The following is a 27,812-nucleotide window of genomic DNA, read 5'->3' as shown; positions in this document are numbered from 1 at the left end:
GAGAGCACTGAGAGATTATACATCTTGCTCAGCATCATACATCTCATATTTTTCAGAATCTTCCTGACTCCTAAAATGAAAGGCTTGTAGATCTAGAGCAAATGTCAGCAAATTATGGCCTAAGGCCCAAATCCACATGGTTATCTGCTTTTGTATAGCTTAGAGTTGTGAGCTAAGAATGCTTTTTAAAAAAGATTTGAAATACAACAAATTTTATTTAAAAACATAAAAAACATCTTTAGCTTGGGTAGCATTTAGCCAGTAGATCTCCAACCTCTGATTAAGAACTGTGGTGTCAAATGCAGATGGAAATGGGGGCCATTATCCCACATTTAAGGATTTCTGCTGGACAGCATGTTGATTTAGTTTTAAAATGTAATGTATGTTTTACTGTATTTTTATTTATTTGTTAAAAATTTTGGACTTACTTCTTAATCTAGTTCTGGCCCCACTAGGTAATGTTGCTGGCAGCAGAGTTTGCCACCTCTGATCTCAAGCCAGAAGGACCCACAAGCCCTCTAGTAAATCCCCCTAGAATGGTTTTAGTTCACTTCCATGCTGCCTCTCCTGGCTGTGGATAATTCTTCTACCAAAGCATATTTCAATCCCTTTGTGCCTTAGCAGATGAGTTTTGTGTGTTGCTGTAGCTGAAAAAATTCATCACCTGAAGGTCAGCCCTCCTGTTGGTAAACTGAAGCCAGTCCTCAGAGCATAGACATACAATCCATGCCTGGATCCATTCTTTTACCGTGCTTTGTAGGAACTATCAGAGTTTGCACCCTGCCTTCAAAAGTCCAAGGTCACCTCCAGAGTACAATGAAGCATCAGAAGAGGGCCTTAGTACCATTCAAAAATAGCTCTTTCTAATGTGAGCTGGGTATGACACAGTCCTGTGGCTCTGTGGCCTTCCCACAGTAATTTGTATAAACATTGTCCCTGTCCAGATGGCTCTTAATTCAATTAGACAAAGACAACACAGGACATTCTCATCAGCCAGCACTAATTGTAGCCTCCCTAGATGCATGACACTATTTCATATTGGTATAGGCCATGTCAGTGGAATCTCAGGTGGGGCACTCCTGTCTATGAAATGTGCACTTAGACCAGTAAAGAAGAAATGGAAGATGACTCTTCCAGGATGAAGTTGAGATAACATGATGTCAAGATCAGGAATTTTGAGGTCTGCTAGATTCACTTGGATTGTCTTTACAAAAATAAATAAGTAAAAGCTTACATCTATCTTTTTTTAATGCATCTTTTGTTTGTTTGTTTTTATATCACCTGTATCTCTTATTACAGGGATGATTAACTTAGGGTCAGTGATTTTTTTTGGAGGGGGGAAGGCAGGGCAATTGGGGTTAAGTGACTTGTCCAAGGTCACACAGCTAATAAGTGTGTCAAGTGTCTGAGGCCAGATTTGAACTCAGGTCCTCCTGACTCCATGGCTGGTGCTCCACTCACTGTACCACCAGGTTCGGTGATTTTTTAAGAAGCATTCTGATAACTGTATTTCAGTATGTTTGGTTTCCTTTATAAACCTATTTTTATTTTGTGAATTTATGAACATTACTCTGAGAAGGGGCCCGTAGACTCCAGTACACTGCCAAAGGTTAAGAAAAAAAAGTTAGAAAAAAGATTACTTTATAATATAATATAATATATAATAATATATTAGTTTATAATAAGGAATAAAAAAGGAGAAGGGGAAAAGTTTAGCAAACTTACTAACACATTGGGGAAAGTTTCCATGTAGCTTTTTAAATTTTCGTCTTTTCACCAAGGCTTAGCCTAATGCTGTGCATGCAGTACGTACCTTATAAGTGCCTGTTGACAAGAATTTCTATATTATACTGTAGTTTATAAAGACATTTCACATACACTACATCATTTGATCCTCATAACATCCCCTGTAAGGTAGATGGAGCAAATATAATTATCTGAACTTTTCAGATGAGGAAATAAGATTCTGAGAAGTTAAAGGATTTGCCCAAGGTCACAAGAGTTATGCCTCAAACTCAGGTCTTCTAGCACCACATATACTGCCCTTTCCACTATATTGCAACTGCCTCTCTTTTGAAGCAGTAGAATATAAGCTCTTGGAGGGCGGGAAATGTTTTTGTCTTTATATCTCTGGCACCTCACGCAGTGCTACGCACACAGTAGGTGCTTAATAAAAGTTGGCCAGATGAAATCTGATACAGTCATAGGTCTAAGTAGAATCGTCTTGTCCTGGACAATCTCTTCAAATTCTTTTAAAAACCATGTTCTCGTAGATGACAGAAAGGGCGTGCTAGATCTCCCCTTGTGTATCTATCAATAAGACAAGAGAGCACACTGGAACATGAACTAGATAAAGAAATGGGAGACACATCAGAAACACAATCTCTGCCACTAAAGTTTGCTACCATTTTAAGTCACAATTTCATGTTTCAGTTTTAAAACCTCGAAGATTAATTTTCCTCATTTTGAACTAAAAATTCATGGTAGACAAGAATTCTACGTATTAGAAAAGCCCTCTAAATGAAAAATTCTTAAGGTAGGGGCTGTAAACTTAATTATTTTTAACGTTTTGATAACTGTATTTCAGTAATAATCATAGTAATGATTTTTTTGTTGTTCGTTCATTATGGTTGTGTCCTACTCTTTGTGACCCCTTTTGGGTTTTCTTGACAAAGATACTGGAGTGGTTTACCATTTCCTTCTCCAGCTCATTTTATAGATGGGGAAACTGAGGCAAACAGGGTTAAGTGACTTGCCCAGGGTCACACAGCTAGTCAGCGTCTAAGGCTAAATTTGCACTCAGGAAGGTGAGTCTTTCTTACTCCAGGCCTGGCACTCTATCCACCTCAACACCTAGCTGCCATCGTCACAATAATAGCTGGCATTTTTATTGCCAACTATGTGCCAGGCACTTTACAAATATTATCTCATTTTATTCTCATAACATCCCTGGGGGGTAAGTGCTGTTATTATCCCTATTTTATAACTGAGGCAGAGATTAAATGACTTGCCCAGGTAATACAGTTGGGGATTGTGTGAGGTTAGATCCGAACTCAGATCTTCCTGACTTCAGGACTAGTACTCAATCTACTGTACCACCTAACTACCACCATTTTCTAATATAACTGGTTTCTTTGGCAATCCTATATATTTTATTTTATGTATTTAAAAACATAATTCTGGGGCAGCTAGATAAACCCTGGAGTCAGGAGGACCTGAGTTCCAATCCAACTTCAGACACTTGACACTTACTAGCTGTGTGACTGTGTGATCACTTAACCCCAATTGCCTTGCCTCTCTTCCTCCAAAAAACCCCAAAAACATAATTCTGAGAAGGGGTCCATAGACTTCACCCAATTGCTGAAAGGGGCCATGACCCAGGAAAGAAGATCCTTTATGCTGACACTACACCCTGCATCGGCCACGCTAACCTCTTAATGTCGCACAGCATAGGCACATAGAATAGCAACCTTCAGTCTCTCCATTGGATAACTGGGAGGAACTTCTGGGGAGCACATTTGCTGAGGGATGAGACGAGGCTGTTCCGAGGATCAAACATTAGAGCACACTATTTTAACATTCGCTTAGGACCATTTAGAGTTGAACGGTGAGCATGTTTAATCTTGTTTAAAATGGAATCTCTTAGAACATATCTGGAAATGACAGAAAAGGCTGGGAATTGAGCTGATATTTACTTTGGGAACAGAAGGCTACGGACTTTCAGTAAAACATTTCATTTTCAGGGCACATAGACAACACATATTTTCTATAACCTGGGACTGGACCACGAACTGCCTAGTAGTTTTCTTTAGTTTTTACAATGTGTCCATACTGTCTCTGCAAATAGATTATGATAATAGTAACAACTAGCATTTATACAGCACATTTAGGCCTGCAAAATTCTTCACATGCATTCCCATTTGATCCTCAGGATGGTTCTGAATGGTTTTTGCTGTTGTTGCTCAATTGTATCTGACTCTTCATGACCCCATTTGGGGTTTTCTTGGCAAAGGTACTGGAGTGGTTTGTCATTTCATTCTCCAACTCATTTTACAGATGAGGAAACTGAGGCAGACAGGGTTAAGTGACTCCTCCAGGGTCACATACCTAGCACATATTTGAGGCTGGATTTGAATTCACAAAGATGAGTCTTCCTGATTCCAGAGAAAATGGGGCTGGTGACTTTGCACAGCCCTCCTTTACTCAAATCCAATTCATTTGTAAGTCGTGTTATCATCTTCCTGATGTCATGGTCCTCTTCAAGAATGAAGGACCAACCACAACCACAACCACAACCAAAACCACACACAACCTGGTGCTCTATCCACTGCACCACCTGGCTACTGTTTAAATGGGAGATTATTAGCCCCATTTTCAACTGAGGAAATAGAGACTGAGAGGGGTTAAGTGACCTATCCAGGGGCCACAACAATCTGTAGCATCATACTTTAGTTTCTTTGTAAGATCAGAAGTTACTCGAGGCCAAGAAACTTACTTTTCTCTTTATATGTCCTGAGGCAAGCACTTACTACAGTAAGTGCTTAGTAATTTTCTTTTTATTTATACACTCACCTATCTCTCCCAAGTGCCTAGTACAGTGCTGGGTATACAGTAGGTGTTCATGAAATACAAATTGACGTGGCTTGAAAGCGTTTGCTTCAAAGTACTGCTAACTTTCAAAGTTATTCTCAAATGTCCTTGCTCACCCTGCTCCTCAGAAGTCCATCCTGCACTCTATTTCCATCTGTGACAGCACCACTACTTAACCACCACCTCATAACTACCAGCTGCTACTTCTTCTCACCAGTAATTGAAATTGACAAGATTCTCATTTACTTCACTCCTCAGAAGTTCTTAATTTGAGCATCTATAAACAGATTTCAGGGGGTCCCTGAACTTGAATGAAAAAAAATTAAATCTTTCAATAACTTTTGGTTTCCTTTGTAAACATATGTATTTTATTTTATATGTTTAAAAATATTATTTTGAGGAGTCCATAAACTCTATCAGACAGCCAAAGGGGCTGTAGTACAAAAAATAAAAGGCTAGGAAGAGCTGCTTTAGGTGAAGGGGCAAGTTACTTTTTGTTTTTAAATATGCCTTGATGGGGGTAGAGCCAAGATGGCAGCTGGAAAACAGGGACTTGCTTAAGCTCTCCCCCAAATCCCTCCAAACACATGTCAAAATGGCTTTGAACAAATTATAGAGCTACAGAACACACAAAATAACAGAGGGAAGCAGGTCTCCATCCCAGGATGGCCTGGATGGTCACTGGGAAGAGTCTTTTACACCACACTGGGAGCAGAGTGTAGCCCAGCGTGGGCCATGGCAGGACACACCAGGCACTGAGGAGATTGGGCCTAGCAGGCCTTAGGGCCATGAATCACTGAGCTATAGCAGTTACTAGATTTCTCAACCCACAAATGCCAAAGACAACCTAGCAGGTCAGTGGGAAAACTGCTGGATCTGTGTGAGAGAAGTGCAAGGTCTGGCCCCAGACCCAGGGGTGGCTGAGGTGGCATAGGCAGCGGCAGCAGCAGGAAGCTCCTGCGGCTGCTTCCAGAGCTTCAGCTGAAGTTACTTCCAGCCTCAGGTCCACCCAGTGGAAGGAATCAAGCGGCAGATCAGAGTGGGGAGTGTGGGGAGCACTTTGCTGACACAGAGGCAGGGTTCCCTTGCTTTGCCCTTCTTGGATCTGGGTCACAGTCCTGGTTGGCACTTCTTGGGGGAGGAGGAGGGCTGCTGTGGCAGAGCTTGCTGTGTAGAAGTAGCTCTGAAAACAGCAGTGCAAGACCCCTGAAGCTTGGGACAAAGCACTTGCCACTCTGAAGGCAGTCATACCCTGACAAAAAGCTCAAGGGTCAAGTAGTTGGCTAGGAACATGAGCAAGCAGCAAAAATGGGCTCAGACTATTGAATCTTTTTTTGGTGACAAAGAGGATCAAAACATACAGCCAGAAGAAGTCAACAAAGTCAAAGAGCCCACATTAAAAGGCTTCAAGAAAAATATGAATTGGTCTCAGGCCATGGAAGAGCTCAAAAAGGATTTGGAAAAGCAAATAAGAGAAGTAGAAGAAAAATTGGGAAGAGAAATGAGAGAGATGCAAGAAAATCATGAAAAACAAGTCAATTACCTGCTAAAGAAGACCCAAAAAAATACTGAAGAAAATAACACCTTAAAAAATAGACTGACCCAAATGGCAAAAGAGTTCCAAAAAGCCAATGAGGAGAAGAATGCCTCAAAAGGCCAAAAAAGATGAGCAAAAAATGACAAAAAAAGAATCTTACCATAGAAAGTTATTATGGTGACAGGGAAGAACAAGACATAAACTCAGAAGAGGACAATGTCAAAACACCTATAGGCAAAACCTCAAAGAAAAATGGGAAGTTTCTCAAGTTCAGAAAGGACTCATGGAAGAGCTCAAAAATGAGCTTGAAAATTATATAAGAGTGGTCAAAGAAAAATTGGGAAAAGAAATGAGAGTGATGCAAGAGAATTATGAAAAAGAGTCAATAGCATGGAAAAAGAAAACAACTGCTTAAAAAGTAGAATTGGCCAAATGGAAAAGGAGATACAAAAATCCACTGAAGAAAACAACTCCTTAAAAAGTAAATTAGCTAAATGGAAAAGGAAGTACAAAAGCTGAGGAAAACAACTCCTTAAAAGTTAGAATTGGGCAAGTAGAAGCTAATAACTATATGAGACATCAAGAATCAATCAAATAAATTCAAAATAATAAAAAAATAGAAGAAAATGTAAAATGCCTCATGGGAAAAAAATAACTGACCTGGAAAATAAATACAGGAGAGACAATATTGGACTATCTGACAGCCATAATCCAAAGGAGGACCTGGACAGCATCTTTCAAGAAATTATGAAGGAAAACTGCCCTGATATCCTGGAAGCAGAGGACAAAATAGGCATTGAAAGAATCCACTGATCACCTCAGGAAAGAGATCTCAAAATAAAAACTCCAAGGAACATTATAGTTAAATTGTATCAGGTCAAGTTAGAAAATACTGCAAGTGCCCAGAAAGAAACAATTCAAATATCAGGGAGCCACAATCAGTATTAGCTGCAACATTAAAGGACTGGAGGTCATGGAACAGGATATTCTGGAAGGCAAAGAAGCTAGGACTACAACCAAGATTCACCTACCCAGTGAAATTAAGCATAATACTTCGAGGGGAAAAAATGGTCATTCAATAGAAGGATTTCAAGCTTTCACAAGGGGAAGACTAGAATTGAACAAAAAACGTTGATCTTCAACATCAAGACCCAAGACAAGCCTAAAAATATAAAAAGGGGAAAAAAACATAAGGGATTCAATGGAGCTAAACTGTTTACATCCCTACATGGGAAGATGTGCTTGTAATTCTTAAAAATTGTAATACTAATGGTATATATAGAAGGAATATACATAGAAGGTACAGGTATAAGGTGAATTTGAGGAAATGACATAAAAAATAACTAAGGGATGAGAAAGAGGAGAAGGAAGGGAGAGGTAGAATGGGGTAAATTATTTCACATGAAAAGGTGTGAAAAGCCTATTACGATAGAGTGGAAGATGGGAGGATGGGCAATGGGCATTGCTTGAACCTTACTCTCATCAGTATTGGCTCGAATAGGGAATAATATACACAATCAGTTGAATATATATATCTATCTTACCAGACAGGGAAAAAGGAAGGGAGGAGACTAAGTAAAGGGGGGGTCAGGGACTGACAGAAGGGAGGACAGATCAGGAGAGGTGGTAGGCAGAAGCAATACACTGGTGAGGAGGGAAAGGATGAAAGGAGAGAGAAGACAATCAAGAGGAAAAATAGGATGAAGGTTAGTTATGATCACAGTTAGTGATCATAATTGTGAATGTGAAGGGGATGAACTCTTCCATAAGACAGAAGGAGACATCAGAGTGGATCACAAACCAGAATCCTACAATATGTTGTTTACAAGAAACACACTTGAAGCAGAGAGACACACACAGAGTAAACATAACGGGCTAGAGCAGAATCTATTTTGCTTCAGCCGAAGTAAAAAAAAAAAAACAAACAGGGGTAGAAATCCTGATATCAGACAAAGCAAAAGCAAAAACAGACCTAATTAAAAGAGATAAGGAAGGAAACTACAACTTGGTAAAAGATACCATAGACAATGAAGTAATATCAATACTAAATATATATGCAGTAAGTGGTATAGCATCCAAATTCTTAGAGGAGAAGTTAAGGGAGTTAAAAGTTCATGACCAAACAAGAGATAGAGAACATTATGAAATATAAAACAGATAATTTTGATTTTATTAAATTAAAAGGCTTTTATACAAACAAAACCAATGCAACCAAGATTAGAAGGAAAGCAGAAAGCTGGGAAACAATCTTTACAGCAAGCATCTCTGATAAAGGTCTCATTTCTCAAGAGAACTGAATTTATAAGAATATAAGCCATTCACCAATTGATAAATGGTCAAAGGATATGAACAGTCAGTTTTCTGGGGAAGAGATCAAAACTATCTATAGACATACGAAGAAGTTCTCTAATCACTTTTGATTATAAAAATGCAAATTAAAACAATTCTGAGGCACCATCTCATACCTATCAGATTGGCTAATATGACAAAAAAGGAAACCGATAAATGTTGGAGAGGATAGGAAATTTGGACACTAATGCATTGTTGATGGAATTGTGAACTGATCCAAATATTCTGGAGAGCAATTTGGAAATGTGCCCAAAGGGCAATCAAACTGTGCATACCCTTTGATCCAGCAATACCACTACTAGGTCTGCATCCCAAAGAGATCATAAAAAAGGTAACAGGATCCCCATGTGCAAAAATATTTATAGCAACTCTTTTTGTGCTGGCAAAGAGTTGGAAATTGGAGGGATGCCCATCAATTGGGGAATAGCTGAATAAGCTATTATGAATGTATATGAATGTAATGGAATACTATTGTGCAATAAGAAATGATGAACAGGCAGATTTCAGAAAAACCTGGAAAGACATGTACGAACTGATGCAAAGTGAAATGAACAGAACTAGGAAAACATTGTACACAATATTATCAATACTATGTGATAATCAACAAAGAATGGCTCAGCTCTTTTCATTAAAACTGATCCAAGACAAGTACAAAGGACTCTCAAAGGAACATGCCATCCACATCTAGATAAAGAACTGATGGATTCTGAATGCAGATCAAAGCATACTTTGTGTGTGTGTGTGTGTGTGTGTGTGTGTGTGTGTGTGTGTTTTCCTTTTGATCTGTTTCTTCTTTTGCAACTATGACTAATGTGGAAATGATAGCAGATGTATAACCTAAACAAAATTGCCTACCATTTTAGAAAGGAGGAGGGGGTGAAGGAAGGGAGGAAAATTTGAAACTCCAAGTCTTATAAAAATGAATGCTAAAAATTGTCTTGACGTGCAATTGGGGGGAAATGCTCTTTAAAAAAAGTCATGAGACTTAAAAAGAAAAACAAAAGAAAAACCTGAGAAGGTTTATATGAACTGATGCAAAGTGAAGTGAGCAGAACCAGAACACTGTATATAGTAAAAGCAATATTATATGATGATCAACTGTGAATGACTTAGCTATTCTCAGAAAATCAAAGATCCAAGACAATTCCAAAGGACTCATAATGAAAAATGCTGAAAGAACTGATAAGAGTTTGAATGAAGCTCCAAGAGTACTTTTTAAAACTTTGTTTATTTTTCTTGGGTTTTTTATCTCTTTTCTTTCACAACATGCCTAATGTGTAAATGTTTTGCATGACTGCAAATGTATCATCTATATCAAATTGATTGCCTTTTCAAGAAGGGAGAAGAAGATGAAGGAAGGGAGAGAATTTGGAATTCAAAAGTTTAAAAAATGAAAGCTAAAAATTGTTTTTTAACTGTAAGTAGGGGAAAAAATTTTAATTAAAAAAAAAAGATATATTCATTAGGTCTGAGTGGCACAATGGATCATACTGGACCTGGAGAAAGGAAGACCCGAGTTCATATCTGGCCTCAGACATTCACTAGCTGTGTGATTATTGCAAAAATTCCGCTAGCAGCTGCTGTGGGGGTGAAAGACCAACACAAGCCCAACAACAAGAATGCTGCCAGCACAAGTTCTTTTGATCTGCTTTACTAAGGAAAATAACGTTAAGGGATTAACAATTTTATTTCAATCCAACATACAAATATCATTCACTTAGTTCAGGGGGAAAAGTCAGCACCCTGAACTTCAGAGCAAATACAAACAAATTACAAACGTCAATAGACAGACGTTGTCTGATTCAAATCTCAATGCATAGTTCCCAGGATTTAACAAAATCCCAACATCCAGGTTTACAAGCTGAGGGGCTCTTAACTACAGCTGCCCAGAGTCTCCACATCAACACACCTCCAAGAGTGAGACATCCCAAGGGAGAATGCCATCCTCTGGGTTTATATATTTTGTTCAGGGTCAAAGGTGAGTCACACATGCGACTCACCCACATGACCTAAAAGTTTCACAAAAATTCGACTTAAACCCAAGTGGTCTAAAAGCCTCTGATGTCACAAACATGTCACTCAAACCCATGTAAACTAGGCTTTTCCTTGGGGCAAGGAGGTCATCAAGGATGCCTAATTTAATCAATGAAACAAAGGCCAAACTCTTCAAGGGCACTTGGTTGAGTAAGTGCTAAAAGCCCTCCTTGATTGCCAATACAGTGACCTTGGGCAAGTCACTTGCTTCTACCTCAGTTTCTTCATCTGTAATGTGGGGATAATAATAGCACCCAGCTCCCAGGGTTGTTGTGAGGATCAAATTAAATATTTTCAAAACACAGCACAGTGCTTGTACATAGTAGGTGCCTAATAAATGGTTATTCCCTCCCTAATATGCATTGGGGCTGGATTTGTAAGAGTTAAGAGACTGGGTTACCTTTGTGGCCTTTTTGTATCATTTCTTATTATTAAAAAAAAGGTAGTAATCACAGGCTACACCAAAATGCTGACTTGCCTATACATATGCTTGCATGTATCAACAACTCAGTGGAAAGGGACTCGAGCAATCCAAAGCAAAGAAAGCCCCTCGGAGGCCTGGGATCCTCCAACTCCAGGCCTTCCAGTGGCTCCCCCAAACCAGTGACTCTGTCTCCCATCACACTCAGAACAAATAGCTGTGTTTGATGTGTTTATTCCGATGTGTAATCAACAATGGCTCTTTTTAACTTCCAGCCAAGGAAAACAAATGCAAATGGCTAACCATAATTGGCATTTGATGAGTACAAACAAGGACTAACATAGCGTTCAAGTTTACAGCCTATTGGATAATCCCAAAACAATTAGTGAGAGACAAACTCTCTACAGCAGCTATAAGGATTCATAAATAAGACTTTACTGACTTTTATGCATGTAAAATTTTACCATAAATGTTGCATTAGTAATTTTTGTTCCAGGCAGTTTTGTTCTGAATAATCCAGGGGAGACTAATTTAATTCTTGGTCAGGCCCACCCCCATACTCTACCTTGTTATTCACAGCTAAACCCAACTGAAGCCAAAATACAGCTTGAGGTTTAGTAAATCCTGAGAATTAGGCAATTTCTTGGAATTTAGGCGGCCACTACAAAAGGAAGCTTTGGGAGAGTGGAGGAGGTGCCAGGTGAAGGGCCTAGAGAGGAGATTCCCAGAAATCCTTGGACTGTCTCAACTGAGTTTATTCTCCTACTGTTCCTGCCTGAAACACCATTTCTTTCCTTAAATCTGCCCTCAACTTGAGGCACAGTGGTTCTCACTTAAATTCTCAAGGCTGACAGACAGGACGTATTCTTAAAATTGAAATGACCGTGGATTGTTTAGCTGATACACTAATTAAAAACCAGAAATGCTAAGTGGGGAAGCTGACATCAGCTATCTTATTTGGCCAGAAGTTGAGTCTCGAAGCCATAAAGATGAGGACAGGTAGATAAATCACTTTAATTTAAAAATGAAAATCTCTTTAGAAACCTGGCTGACATCCAGCCCTGACCAAAGGGACTGATTAGCTATTGCTATATGCTGGCTTAGGGAGATTCAGAGATTCCAGTAAAATTCCTGATTGAAGAGTTTACAGGCAAACTATTGATATTCATGGCAGTCTTGCTTTGAGAGAAAGAAAAAATTCCTTCAAAGGGGTAGTAGCAAGATAGGCTCTGGAGCTGGAAGGTACCTGAGTGGTCATTCAGTTTCCCCTCTCTACCCTAATCTTTACATATGAGGAAAATGAACTTCGGAGAAGTAAGGGTCTTGTCAAGGTCACATAAGTAATAGGGGAAAAGCCAAGATTTGAATCTAGATCTTCAAAGTCCAAGTTCAAGTCTCTTCCCACCATAGCAAGATTTGGGAGGAAGGAAAATAAGGCAATAAAGTGAGGCATAATAAATAGCCAAAAGCAAGAAAAAGAGCTATAAACTTTCTTCTCTAACAGATATAGATAGCATTTTGCCAAAATCACCCTACGTGCTGCTTTGAAAGTCAACCTACTCCATGTTACTTAAAAGAAAAAAAGAGTATAAGTTGTTAAATTTCACTTTTTGTTAACTCAAAACCAAGAGGCCTAGGCCCAAACTTCATTCCTCCCTCCAATTGCCTCTACTTCCTTACTCCCCTGTTTCTGTTATCCATCCTCCCTGTCCCAAAGGCCCTAAACCTCAGTATGATCTTTGGCTCCTCCCTCACCTCCCCTCCACCCAGCGGTAAATGTTTAACAACTAGAGGAAAAAATGTACCCACAGACATACTTTTAAGTTTAATCTTCATTATTAACATTTTCTCCACCGCTTTCTTAATTCTAGACAATCAACAAAACAATAAACCAAGCCCTGATTTGTATGATTTACTGATCTTTAAGATATAAATGCTCACACTGAAAATCAAACAACCAGTTCTTGTGAACCTCTGAGCACACCACTGACTAAGGGTCAAGAGACCTGAGCTCCAAGTTGTGTGACGTTGGGTGAATCACTCTCTGGGCACCAGTTCTATCTGTAAAAGGAAGGGATTGGATTAGACGATCTCTGACAGCCCTTTCAGTTCTATCGTGATCTAGTTGTAGTTCAAAGCTTCATCAACTCTTTCTCAGATTATTTCAATAACCTCTTAATTGGTCTCCTTGTCTCCAAATTTTTCCTCCCTCTAATCCAATGGCATATTGGGCCAAATTAAGTAACACTATAATCATGTTACTCTTGTGCTCAACAAATTTCAGTGGCTCCCCATTTCTAACCAATAAATTCCAAATTCCTTACCCTGGCATCCAAAGAACTCCACAATCTGAATTTAACCTAATTTCCCAGTATTATCTCTTACTCCTACCCTATAGAAACATTACCCTGGAGCCATCTGGGACTACTCACATTTCCCTGAACAAAGTGGAGGCGGAGTGTGGTGTGTGTTAGAAGAGTACCTTAGAAGAAGTAAATAAGGTTGGATAGTAAGAATGGAACCAAATTATTCAGACCTTAAGAGAAAGTCAGAGAAATTCAGATTTAATAATGTAGGTAACAGGGAGCTCTTATAGGTTCTGGGGTAAGGTCAATGATGTGTCAGGAAGATCAGCCTTGTGTAAGAATAATTGGAAAAATAAGAGACTGGAGGCAAGAAGACCATCTCCGGAAGTTATTTCTTTAATCTTCATATTATTGTTCATCCCTCATTCTAGAAGATGACCAATGACATCACAAGGGTGATATCTTGACTCACACATATATTGGGTTTAAGTGAGGCAGAGCTGTGCAGTGATCAGCCTCTCTTTCACCTCCAGTCATCAGACTCCAGTGGCAAGACATAGGTCAAGATAATGTGATGGCCCAAGATGCAGTGGGGGACCTTGGCCTTTTTAAACTAAGGTCTTTCCCAGGGTCTCAGTTTGTCTGAGACATCATGCCTTGGCTTGCTTGTGAATTGGATTTGAGTGAGCCAGAGCCGTGCAAAGTCATCAACCTCACTCTCTCTCTCATAGTCCAGTGGCAAGACGAAAGTCAAAATAACTAGCAGCTGGTCTCCCTAAGAATTGATGAAAATGACCAGGGTGGTAGCAGTAGAAATGGAAAGACGTAGAAAACCCAGACATTTGGAAGGAAGAAATGACAGTACTTGGTGCCAAATTTAGATATAGCAAGATAAGAATAAAAAGAAAGCCAAAATGACACCCAAACCCAAATACGAAGACATGTGTTGCCTTTGATAGAAGTGAATTTGAAAAGAGCACAGAGGAAGCCTGAGGAGAAAGGAAACAATGGGTGGCTTCATAGTAAAATCCCATTTAAAATGGGTTATCCTTCCTCACCTCTTCCCATCCAGTTGAACTGGTATCCATCCCTCCCCAAGAGGGTTTCCATGGAGTTTTCAAATCACTTTTCAAAATGCATTCTTATTGTTTACAATGATGATTCACATTGATTTAATGTAGGAGCATGTCTTCAAGAAGCATTTATTAATGGCCTATGGCAACGAGGTCACTATGCTACTGGGGCCTGGGATTGAGGGAGATACAAAGAATAGATAAGACATCTTCTTTGTCTGAAGGGAACTAAGAGTCTAGTGGGAAGATAACGAAGCCATACAAATACAATAAACACAGTAGGAATTCTTCACCACTCAGAGGTTCTCGAGGGAAATACCTTTTGCTGCCATTAGATATCCAAGATAATTCCTTTATGACCTTTAATGGATAAAGACTGCTAGGAATTCAGTCTATCGGAGGCTTACGATGTGAGTTCTGTATATTCCTAGCCTCCATTCTGCCACTTTAAGACCTTGTCTTTGGACCCCGAGGGTACTATGGCTAGTCCATAGGGCTCTAGAGCACTGTTAGAACGACCAGGAGGGAATTATGTCTATGCAATGGAAGCCCCTCCAGGGAAGGGACTTTCATTTTTTCATTTGTATAACTAGCACCTAGCAAAGAGCTCAGCCCTTATTAGTCACTTAACAAAGTGCTTGTTGAATGAATGAATGAATCAATGAATGAATCAAGGAATGAATGGTGTGTGTAAGGAACTATGATGAAACTGGTCCTAAATTGCCTCTAGTCAGAAATCTAAAGCTCCAGCGTTATTTTGAAACAGGGCTTTAAAACCAAAATGGAATTGCTATGGACATGGTAGACAACGAAAGGCCACAAAGTGAGGCCTTAGGGCGGTGGCTATCTTGGAAAGGAAGCACTTCCTCCCCTATATTCCCTCCTCTCTCCCACCCCAAGCTTGCCTGTTTTTGCACCTCAGATCTCAAGGCCTATTTGCCCTGTGCTAGTCATGTCTCTGGAGTCTACTTTCACGGGCAGCAAATGTGGACTCCTTTGAGCCTGGACTGTGAGTTAACTGCTCCCAAGTTCCTTGGGTATGACTAAATTCAGCTTTACGACTTTTGTAACATCATAACTAGCAGCTATGTTCCCATCTGATCATGGCATTACACGTAAATACTTTGAGTTCTCCTGAGTGACTGAATCGTGAGGCCCTGTGTGTGCACACATCTCCTTCAGCTTGACTTTACTCTAGACTCACATACTGAAATGCAGATGCATGCTGCTGCTCACTTCCTTTTCCTTGGATCTCTTCTGGGCCCTTTTAGATTGTATTGTTAGGACCATGGTGGTTATTGCCAATAAAAATCAGTCTTTGCTCCAAACCTTTCCAGAATTCTACATGAATTTGAGAAACAAACTGTTGAGAAGGGTTAGGGAGTACAAGACAAATCACTTTTGCAAGGGTGTGAGCCTTTTTCCTCCTTTTCTAGTTTATGAAATTGCAATCAATCTCCTTGTCCCAAGTGAGGATGTTTTCTTCACTGTGCATTGCTAATATCCTTGCAAATTGCATTCTTTCAAAAGGACTAATAAACAAATATCTTTTTCTGGACTGTGATTATGTAATAGAGAGGTTTTGTATTCTTTCTTTTCTTTTAGTCGGGGGAAGGGAATAAGAAGAAAAAAGAAGAAAAGAATTATTGAAAAATGGCAAAATTAAATATATATATAAATATATATATATAAAGCAAAATTCAAAAACTTCATCAACTTCCTGTGTCCTCTCTCTTTCTCTCTGTCTCTGTCTCTGTCTCTGTCTCTGTCTCTCTCTCTCTCTGTCTCTCTCTCTCTCTCTCTCTCTCTCTCTCTCTCTCTCCATGTTGCAGTTGTTTGCTATCCCCTTAACTGGATTATATCTTATTCCTCCCTGGAAACCGGAGTTGTAAGAGAAAAAAAAATAAGGCTCAAAAATCAGTTGATTTCTCTATGTTACCATTAGAAATGTGGCACATTGGGGCAGCTAGGTGGTGCAGTGAGTAGAGCACCATTCCTGGAGTCAGGAAGACCTGAATTCAAATCCGACCTCAGACACTTGACATACTTTCTAGCTGTGTGACCTTGGGCAAGTCACTTAACCCCAATTGTCCTGCCTTCACCCCTCCAAAAAAAAATCTGGCACATTAAACTCTGCAGGACTCCAGGTAATTAATATGTAATTTAGGTAAATGTCTTGAAACTAGTCATTTACTTCAGAAAGATCAACTGCTATCTACAAGGAACATTTCCCAGAACTTCACTTGAATATTTGACTATTATTTTTTCAGGATCAAATAGCACCACCAGCGGTGAGTTGTCCACATTGTCTCAATATTCAGTCTCTATTTAGGCTTTTAGATATGAAATTTCTGATAGAATAACTGAGCTACCACTTAAATTCAATAACAATAATCCCTTACATTTATATAGTGCTTCTAAGCTTACAAAATAAATATATTATTTCACTTAGTGCTTCCAATGGACCACTAAAAGTAGGCAGAACAAATATTATTATACTCATCTTGCAAAGGAGGAAACTGTCTCAGAAAATTTAAGTGGTTTGCCAAAGTCACATCACTGTTAAGATTTGAACTGAAGCCTTTTGACTACAAATGCAGTATCCTTTCAGTCACCCCACACTGCTTCTCCAAAACAAAAAGGAAGAATTTTCCTTTGAATTTCCATTGAGAAATTGTCTCATTCATATATATATATGTGTGTGTGTGTGTGTATATATATATGTATATATATGTATATGTATATATGTATGAATGTATGTATGAATGTATGTATATGTATATATACATATATGCATATGTATATATGTATATATATGGTACCTTTTGTGGATTAACAATAAAGGGAAATCTTATTTCTTGCTGAAAATTCTCAAGCTAACACCTGGCTCTATGTTTAATTGACTCTACCCTCAGTTCCCCCAGTAAAGTCCTACTTAGTGTCTCAATTCTCGAAGTTAGTCCCAGAAAACTACAGGCTCTGGTAGACTTTACCAAGCTGGAAAGGCAATAGACTATGACTATTTTTCTGAGGACCAACCCAGCTAAGTACAGAGAGGCTCATCATCATGATCAGGGACACTAGGTGATGGAATTCTTTGGCCATTGCAACTTCTAAAAGAAAGGAACACACAAAATGACCCTCGGTTCTGTGAGACCTCTTTCAGCCTCTGCCCAAATAGCAGAAAAAGAGACAGAGGACATGAACAATCACAGTTTCTAGACTATATATAAACATTCACTTAATTGTTGGTACCTTAAATGTGAGATTTGTACAACGACCAACAAGTGTACATATTATTGAAGAAACTATGTCATATTAATGTTAACATTCTTGCTATACATGAAACCAGACGATACAAAGAAATTATAGCTAATTGAAAGTGTGGCTTATAGGTTTTCTTGAAGAAGTTAATAAAGGAAATGGTAAGATGGATTTTATGGTATATCCAAAAGCCAAAAAAATATAATTTAATGGTACACTTAGTTATCTGATCGTCTCATAGTTCAGATACCAAAATGCCCACCATGAAGATAATAGCAGCTTATGAGCCAACATCCTATAAAGAGGATACAGACTTAAAGAAATTTTTCAAAGTACTTGATATGATACTCCAAATGAAGTCAACATGTATTTTCAATAACTTCAGTGAAAAGATGAAAGGAAGATGACAAAAAAAATTGAAAAAATGGTTTTATTAAGTGAAAGTCAAAAGCTTACAGACTACAGAAAAGTCTCACACCTATATATCATAAATAGTTTAAGAAAAAACTTATTAATTTAAGATTTGCGAATAATTTCAAGAAAAGATTTGGTAGTTATTAGAGATGACAATCCCAAAACAACTTCAAAAATAATAAATAAATTTTATCTTAATAAACAGGATACAATTAGTTACCAAATGTGGATGCCATTTCTCCATCAGTTGTCTTTAGATAGTAAAGTCATTGACTTTTTAGAGCAAAGCTCAAAATCAACTTTGAGTCAAAAGAAAGACTGAAAATGTAAAGCTACAGCATGCAATTAATATAGCTTGACAACTAATGCAGAAAAAACAGGAAATGGATAAAGGAATGAACATTGACATGAACTACCCTTTTTTTCCTATGAAAGTTTAACCAATGCAAAACACTGCCAAAAAAGCAATTTCCAAAGCAAAGCCAAAAAAGGGGTAGAAAATACTTTAGTTAGAAAACACTTGATTTCCTTGCCAAGCTACTGGCCAAGGGGCAAATCATTTGCAAAATCTTACAGAAAAGGAAACGAATGATTATGAGCTGTAGTGCATCATAAAACATGAAGAAGTAGAGGAGGGGAAGATGAGTTTACAGTAACCTTTTCATGATACTCAGTTAAGTCAGATCAATTCAAAAGCATTTAAGGATGAAGTTGAAAGGACGATTAAAAATGCACACATGAGATTGGTCAACATTTCTACAATAAATTGATTAAACAAAAGAAGGAAGACCATCTTGGAGTTGAAACAGTTGTGAGATCATTGTTGTATTGATTCTCAAGGTATCTGAAAAAAAGAAAATATCAAATTATTGAAGAAAATTATGGTCTTTATTATTACCAAAATAGCAACCAAAAAGATATCAGTTCAATTCAACAGATTATTATTAAGTGTCTACTATGTACCAAGCACTGTACTAAGCTCCAAGGATACAAATAAGAAAAAGAAAGACAGTCTCTACCCTCAAGGAGCTTACAATCTAATGGGGGAAGACAACCCACAAGAGGAAGCTGGAAGGTATATGAGAGAGGGCTATGGGCACCTGGGGGTATCTTGTTTCATGGAGTTGAAACCAGGCAGAGCTGTAGATGTAGAGTGGAGTAAGCTGGAAATCCGATTTCTGCCCTCTATGAAGGAAAGCTTTGAGAAGAGTTTATAATTCTACCCTTTAATCTTCCAATCACAGGGGAGAGGAGAAACTGAGAGAGATGGTATCTGAGACTTGAGTAAGCAGCATGGCAATGAGATTAGAAGTGATCGTTTTACCCTGGAAGGGGCATCTTGTTCCATGGAGTTGAAACCAGGTAGAGCCATGACCACCCCCGGGTAAAATCTGATGAGATCTCTTATACCTATATCCTTAGTTATTCATCTTTACAAATGCTTATGAGAATAAATTACACATATCTTAAGTGTATCCTCGATAAAAATGTGAGAAAGGAACAGATAAGATTTCATAAACAATATTCTACAGTTGATCTTTATAGTCACACAATTGCCTGAAAGTTACAGGCAATAAAAGACCCCATTGTATTTGTTGTTTGTTTAAAAAGCATGTTATTCCATCAAGCAAAACAGTCTTAATGTTTTCCTCTAAGCAGGCTCTTCCTGTGCATATGTAAGATCATTGAAACAATAGAGATGACTTCATTGAGAGGGAAAACTAGATGGCAGCTAGGTGGTACAATGGATAGCTTCCTGAGCCTGGAGTTAGGAAATTCTGAGTTCAAATCCAGCCTCAGATACATCTTATCTGTGTGACTGTGGGCAAGTCACTTAACCTTTGTATACCTCTGTTTCCTCAACTACAAAATGAGGATAATAATAACACCTACCTCACAAATTGCTGTAAGGATCAAATAAAATGAGATACTATTTATAAAGCACTTAGTAATGTTCCTGATGCATTGTAGGCTACTAACAAATGCATGTTCCCTTCCCTACTCTCCACTTATATCAAGTGAGATATATGCTCTCCAAAGATGTTTTCTGTTGACATAGAGAACATCCAGTAAAGACTCCAAATGGAAAAGAGATTCCCTACAGATGGTGAGGTCCTCCAGATGCTGTTGTTAGCAGACCCATTGTGTTGATTGCTTCAAGTACTGAAACATTGAAAAGTCTCCTTAATAAGAGCTGTAATTACTCAAAAGATTTCAGTTTAATTTTGCACACAGGAAAAACCATGTGGATGAAAAATACATGTAGTCTATCAGTACATATGTCTTGGATAGACACTGCAGATGGGACCCAGAATTAATGAGGAAATTGCAGTTAGGATACTGTTCCATGTTTTCCATGAATTCCAAGCTTCCTCTTCAAACAAAAATTCATGTTTTAAACACCCATGTTCTCCCACTGGTGCTCTATAGAGAAAATTATGGATTAATGTGATTTTCATGGGGGGAAAATTGAATGTTACCCAAAGGTTAATGAGGGGATTTCCATTGGGGATAAATAGGTTGTAGCATATTATTATTCATGAATATCCCACACAAAAAAAGCAATATAAACAATATCATCAGAGATTTGTGACCAGAAAAGGATATGAGCCAGTCATGTAGCAAGAGTAAGAGATGACAGATGGACAGCTCACAGGCTCCATTTATACCCATGTAATGTTAAGGAGAAGAGGAGATGGGCATTTAAGTACCTACCATTTGCCAGGCACTGTGTTAAGTACTTTCCAAACATTATCTCATTTGCTCCTCACAACAACCTTGGGAGGTAGGTACTATTATTATTCCTGTTTCATTTCACAGGTTGAGGAAATTGAGGCAGACAGAGATTAAGTGACTTGTCACATGTATAGCATCTGAGGCTGGATTTTAACTTAGGTCTTCCTGACTCCAGGAAGTCCACTGTTTACCAAGCTGCCTCTTAAGTTACTTAAAAGAAAGTCCCCAAAACATTAACTTTTCAGGGCCTCAGTCTTCTCGTCTGTAAAATTGGAGGGTTTGACTAGATAGCCTCCAAGGTCCTTTCCAGCTCTAAATTTAGGAGTCTGTAGTCTTAAAATAAGATTTTAATATCGCTGAGATAATTGGATATTCCTCAGCAAAGGATTTAAAGTATTGTGGGCTAAAGAAAATGTAGTTTTAGTTAACTGTTGTTTAACATTTTTAAGTGATTTTCAGTGCATGGCACAGTGACATCTCTAAGGATGAAGATTATCTAATATATAATGTCTTGTGTTTCTAACCTTCCAAGTTAATCTAACCCTGATTATGAAAACTTTGGAATTTGGATGCACTTCTTTTCTTATACATATATTTCTGTGTTAGAAAAAATACATCCCTTTGTTTTCTTTAGGTAAAAATGGGTTGTTTAATTTAAGTTACTAGTCTAGAACACTTGATGAAATTGACTTCAAAAAATAATTCCTTATTGTTTTATATAACCATAATTTCTGTTCTTTAACATTTAGAGGCTCTCAAATAGAGTATTGGTCTGTAGTCTGCAGTCAAAATTGATCAATCAAAATATTGATTAAGTAGCCACTGCAGAGGACTGTGTGTTCAGAAGACTGTGCCAGATTACTGACCTCAAGGAGTTTACAGTATAAAATGGAGATGAGACTATCTAAAATAAACAAGATTACATGATGAGTGCATTAGAGGATTACCCAACAAAGTTCTATATGAGGCTTGAAGGGAGAGATTGAAGCAAGGACATCAGAGAATGCTTCCTGAATGAGGTAGACTTTAAAGTATTGAAAAGAATTCAAAACGTGAAGATGGAGGTCAGAGCATATGATAAATTTTCGAGTTGCCTTCTATTTCATTTTTCAAGAGCTAAAGGACCAGTTGCTTTGAATGTAATTATGACCAGCAAAAAAAGAGCTGGTTGGTCTTGTAGAAGTGACAAAATCCTACCATTTAAAGGATTTTAACAGTGAAGAAGGAAGGGAAAGACAAGCATAAAATATATCTTTAGGATCCTATGGCCCCAACTAAAAAAGTGAAGATGAGTCTGAAAAATGAAAATCTGATAGTAGAGTAGTGAGGGCCATCAATTTATGGGACTATAGGAAAATTCCTTAACACCTTCTTTATATAAGAATGTGTGTGTATGTATATATGTATATACACACATACATATACACTCACTTATGTGTGTATACACACTTATCTATATATATATACATACACACTCACACTTATATGTATATACACATGTATGTGTATATATATATAATATATATATCTGTATATATGTATCCACACCTACATAAATCCATACATACAGACTATGGTATGTATTCACACATACATATGGAACAAAGATGATCATGCAATACTTGAGATGATAAAGAGAAGGTAAAATTATTCAGTTCCTATTTTGTTTCCATCTTTTCCACCAAGGAGAAAAAAATCTGTTAATACTGTTAGAGTCTTTAATGGGATGTGGCTGCACCTCCTTACCCCCAAAAGCTAATGTGTTTTCAGCTACATTAAGAGAAACATAGTGCCCAGAAAAGAAATGGTAATAGTCCTATTTTGCTCTGTTGTACTCTGACCTTGTCAGTCCACATATGGAATATTGTGGCTCAGCTTGAGGATCACATTCTAGGGGAAACATTAACAAGTTGGAAAAAAATCCCAAGGAAGACAACCAGAATGAAGAATATTAAAACCACATTACCTAAGAATAGCTTAAAGAATGGGGTATGCTTAATTTAGAGAAGAAAAAACTTAAGAGGACATGATGACTACCCTCAAGCTCATGAAGAGCTGCCCTATAGAAGTGAAATCTGTCTTACTCTGCGTAGTTCCAGAAGACAGAACCAAGACCACTGGATGGAAATCCCAGGGAGGTATATTTCAACTTTACTTGCAGAATGACTTCCTACTGATTAGAGTTGTAGGAGAATGCCTCAAATCGAACTTCTTCATGGGATGGGGAGTCGCCCAGTACTGAAGATAGTAGAGACTGACTGACCATTTGTCAGGTTCTGTCCTTAATTCTCTTCTCTCATCACTATACTCACTCCCCTTGGAAATCCCATCTGCTCCAATCTACCTTTACAATCTTGTATCATTCATACTATTTCCCATCACTTACTCTACATTTCAGCCAAACTGAGTCCATCTCACTTCACCCTCATTCTCCTCCTGTCCTCTGCTGTCCTTTGTGTTCAAACTAGTCCACAAATCTAGAATGAACTCTACACCCACCACCACCTATTGAAGTCATTTCTTGCATCAAAACCCAATTCAGGTACCACCTTCTCCATGAAGTTTTCCTTGACACCTTACTAGCATCTCTTAAAAATGACTTCTCCCTCCATAAGTTTCTCAGAGTACTTTTCCTAGACCTTTGCTTTGCATTTATAATATCCTCCTTTGCCTCATAATAAATTTGGAATATATCTTTTCTTCCCTGTTTGATTGCGAGCTCTTTGAGATCAAGAACTGACCTGTAGCTATCTTTTTATCTTTCATATAGTAGGCCTCTCATATAGTAGACATTTAATGTTTGCTTCATAAGGGGATAGTGCCTGATATCCTAAGTATAAAAGGAACAAAAAAATCTTTAAGACTAAAAACAATTCTCCCATGAATATGTGGTTAAAGCGTAGGAACAAATAGTTTTGAAAAGAAAAATTTATAAAATATTTATAATCATAAGAAAGATTGCTCCAGATCACTAATAATAAAAGAAATATAAATAAAAACATTTCTGAGATTAAGTCTTAGACCTAGCTAATTGGCAAAGGTAAAGAAATGTAAATAGTAATTGTTAGAAGTGTAGAGAAAAGATGGGCATACTAATACATTGTTGGTGGAGCTGCAAGTTGGCCCAACCATTCTGGAAAGCAATTTGGAATTATGCTAAGGAAGTGTCTAAAATATTCATATCCTTTGACATAGAGATCTCACTGCTAAACAAAGACTTCAAAGAAAACAAGGTTGAAAGAAAATTTCCATAAACTTAAAATATCAGTGCAGTATTATTTTGTGTGAACAAAGAACTGGAAATAAGGTAAATAGTTATTGTTTGGGGAATAGCAAAACAAATTGTGATATGTAAATGAGGGAGGGGCAAGTTTGGTTTGGCTGAAATACAGGTTGTTCTAAGGTTTCTAAGTGTAAAACTTCACCAAGATGTTTGAGACATCCTGTGCAGTATAACTGAAGAAAAATAGTATGAATGATACATGATAGTAAAGATAAGCAAGAGTGGATGTAATTGTCAGGGGGAGAGAATGTAGAGATGTATATGTCAGGGTAAATGGTAAAGCGTGCTGGTCCCCCTGGAAGGAATATAGTTGTTGACTAATTCTGTCTAAGCCATGTGAACAGTCTGGTAGCTCAGATGGATAGCTCTGGCCAGGAGAGTGTGTGAAAGAGGAAAGTAATAGGAGAAAGATGCCTCTAATGCTGGTGGATCTCTCGGCTGCCAAGCCTATCTAAACCTATCATCCCAATACCTCAGGTGACTCCTAGACTAAGCCCAGATTTCCTCTCCTTCTCTATCATAAATTCTAAAACAGAGTGGTCACTTCCCCCAAAGTTCCCATCATTTCTACTTCAACAGTCAGTTCTTTGATAGTCAAAATCAGGTCCATAATAGTCATTTCTCTTCCTTTTCCATTTTCTGAAGGATGAAATTCTTGTTAAGGCAAGCCAAGAATGTATCTGCTGCTCTGTTTTTGGCAGAAAGACTGAACCAACAGATGTCTGGATAATTGAAATCCTACATTCCAGCTATACCATGACTCCATGCCAAGTTCATGATCTGTTTCTCAAACTTCCCATTTTCTCCTTTCTTGTGTACAATGTTCTATACTATGTTCTCATGTCAGTGTTGCTTCTGTTTCTCCCGTTGATCTTCACTCAAATGCTCTCCACCAGACTTTCTCCTCTCTCTCTTCATCCCCTAGCAAACTACCTTCTGTGCCTACAACTCTACTGAAATTGCCTTCTCAAAAGTCAACAATGGCCTCTCAGTTGCCAATTTTTTTTTGTTTTTCTGTTATCATTTCTTTGACCTCTCTGAAGCATGAGAAGCTGTTGATCAACTACTTCCCACTAAATATTTTCATCTCCCTTACCAACCATTCTTTCTTTATCTTGTTCGTTGGTTTCTAATACCATTCCTGACCTCTTAAGGTTGCTATTTTCCCAAAATCTGTCCTTGGCCATGTTGTCTCCTTCTTATATATTTTCTCCCTTAGCAATTTCACTCATTCCTGTAGTTTCAACTATGTAGATGGCTCTCAAATAAATGACTTGGGTCCTGTCTTTTTAGTTCCAGACTCATGTCTTCTAATACCTATCAGACATCTCCTAGGATTGTGCCCCAGGAACTTTAAATCAGAATGTCCAAAATTAAGCTTATCTTATTCCCTAAACTTGATCCTCCTCCTGACTTCACATTTCTAAATCTATCTGAATTGTACCGCCATTCACCCTCTCTCTCATGGTCAAAGTTTTGATGTTATCTTTGAAAGATCCCTTTGAAAGGTCCCTTTTTGTCTCCTTTGATAGTCAATTAGTTACTAAGTCCCACTGATTCTAACTCTGCTCTACTTTCTGTCTCTCTTTTTATTCCCAGGATCACCACATCTTTCTTCCCTCCAGCCTAGACTATGATAATAGCTTCCTAAACAGACATCCCGCCTCCACTTTTTGCTCCATTTTGTCACACAAATGCCAAGCTAGAGTTCTTTATGAATACATTCAATCGTGTTACTCTTATATTCAAAGGTTATCATTGGCTCCTCCCAGATCAAATTCAAACTTCTTTGCCTGGCCTTCAAGTCCTTCCACTGTCTACCCAAAGTATAAAATATTATTGCTCCTCCAGGTATACTACACACCAGCCAAACTGTTCCCTGACCATGTATTTGGCCTTCCCACCTCTGTGCCTTTGTTTATGGTGCTCCCTATGCTTAGATGCCCTCCCCTTGAATTTTGAAGTCCCAACTGATTTTTAAAGTCCAATTTAAATGCCATTTGCTCAATGCAAATTTTCTTGATTCCCTCATCTATGAAGAATCTCCAGCTTGCACTTGACAGAATGTATTTTTTCTCATCTTTCTCATGATGTGTGTGTGTGTCTGTGTGTCTGTGTGTGTTTCAATAATCTAAGTATCTGTGTTTAGATCTTGTCTCCTTTTAACTCCATGAGGGTGGCAATCGTATCTTCTCTTAACTTTGTATCTTCCCTCAGCCACTAATATAGATCTTTGTACACAGTAAGGGCTTAATCAACGTTTGCTGAACATGAATGTAATGGATTACTGCTCCATAAAAAATGACAAATATGGAAAATTCAAATAAGCATGAGAAGATGTGTGTGAGCTAATGAAAAGTGAAGTAAAAAGAACCAGGAAAACAACATACAGAATAACTATTATAATGTAAATGGAAAAAGCAACAATAAACTGAAATTGAGTGCCATGTGATTATAATGGCTGGGCTTGATCTCAAGCAAGGAAGGAAGAAAGTGCAGAGGCAGGGGACTGTGGGTATAGAAATTTGCCTGTACCATCATACTCAGTTGACAATGTTGTTTAGTTTTGCTGATTTTTTTTTTGTTTTCTTTTTTTTTTATACTTATTTACAAAGAATGGCTCCCTGGATAGGAAAGGGGAAGGGATGTATTTGTAAATGAGAATAATTAAAAAAAAAATCAATGCTTTTAAAAAAAATGTCTGTTGAATGGAATGAACTGGGACAAACATAAACATGATATATTGAACTATAAAGGAGAAACTACAAGTTGAAAATTTATAGAAATTTACCAACATAACTGATAAAGAAAACCTTCTGAGTGGGTTCAGCACAACGGTTCTGGGCGTATTGTGGTTAAGCCCTAGCTATTGTGGTGAAGGCTCTAAGGCATATCAGTCACAAAGGTGGTTTCTGTGAAAAATATTTTGTCGGTGTTTCCCTTCAACATAGAAAAATGGGAGGGACTAAAGCCTGAAAAGACATTGAAGAGAGAATATGGTTCAGTTTGAATGGTAAAAGATGGGATTTAAGGGCTTTATTTATCTTATGCAGAAAACAGAAAGGAGGTGGCAACTAGCCATCATCTGTTGCAGAGCTGGCAGCCTTAGATACAATGAAAAAGACTCAGACTTGAGTCTGGGTGGGCATACTGTCACTCAGTGTTCTCTCAGCAAGGGTTCTCTATGGGGTCTAGATGATCAAGGTCTTCCCTTTCAGATCCAAAAGACCAAAAATCAGCCTCTGAATAGAGAAGGCAGCCACTTTAGTAATGTGTTTTGAAGGATGTAAGGTAGGGCTTACTTGCCCCTGTCACCGTGCCTGAAAATCCAGTATTAGAGAGTTTTATTCTTTGAATTTTGAAGGGAAGTTCTTGCTCTTCAGGATTCCTTGCAGTTAGGTTTCATTGATAAGACTAAAGGGTCTTTGTAGGAGAATTAGAGGAATCAGTGAATGACTAAATGAATAGTCCCTTTTATTTAGTGTATTTAAGGAAAGATCCCAAAGGGAATGCATAACTGGAGGCACCTAAAGGAACAGGTCAGAGAAGAAAGGAAAACTGTGTTAGGACAGTGATTGATGCTTCCAAACAGGGTCTGGAAAAGTCCTAAGAGATAAAACCAGAGATGTCTATCACCGGAGAGAGTGAGGACTATGGTCTTCAGATATGAGAGAGGGAAGTAATGAACAATGAGTGAAAAAGCCTGATACAGTGCAAGGTTTCTTAAACTTTTTCCACTCATGACCCCTTCAGCATTTCTTACACCATAGGTCATGACCCCACAGCTTAAGAAGCACTGGATGGA

Source organism: Trichosurus vulpecula, chromosome 1, assembly GCF_011100635.1.
Source record: "Trichosurus vulpecula isolate mTriVul1 chromosome 1, mTriVul1.pri, whole genome shotgun sequence".
Taxonomy (NCBI): Eukaryota; Metazoa; Chordata; class Mammalia; order Diprotodontia; family Phalangeridae; genus Trichosurus; species Trichosurus vulpecula.
The sequence above is the reverse complement of the archived record's forward strand: the minus strand, read 5'-3'. Positions refer to the sequence as shown.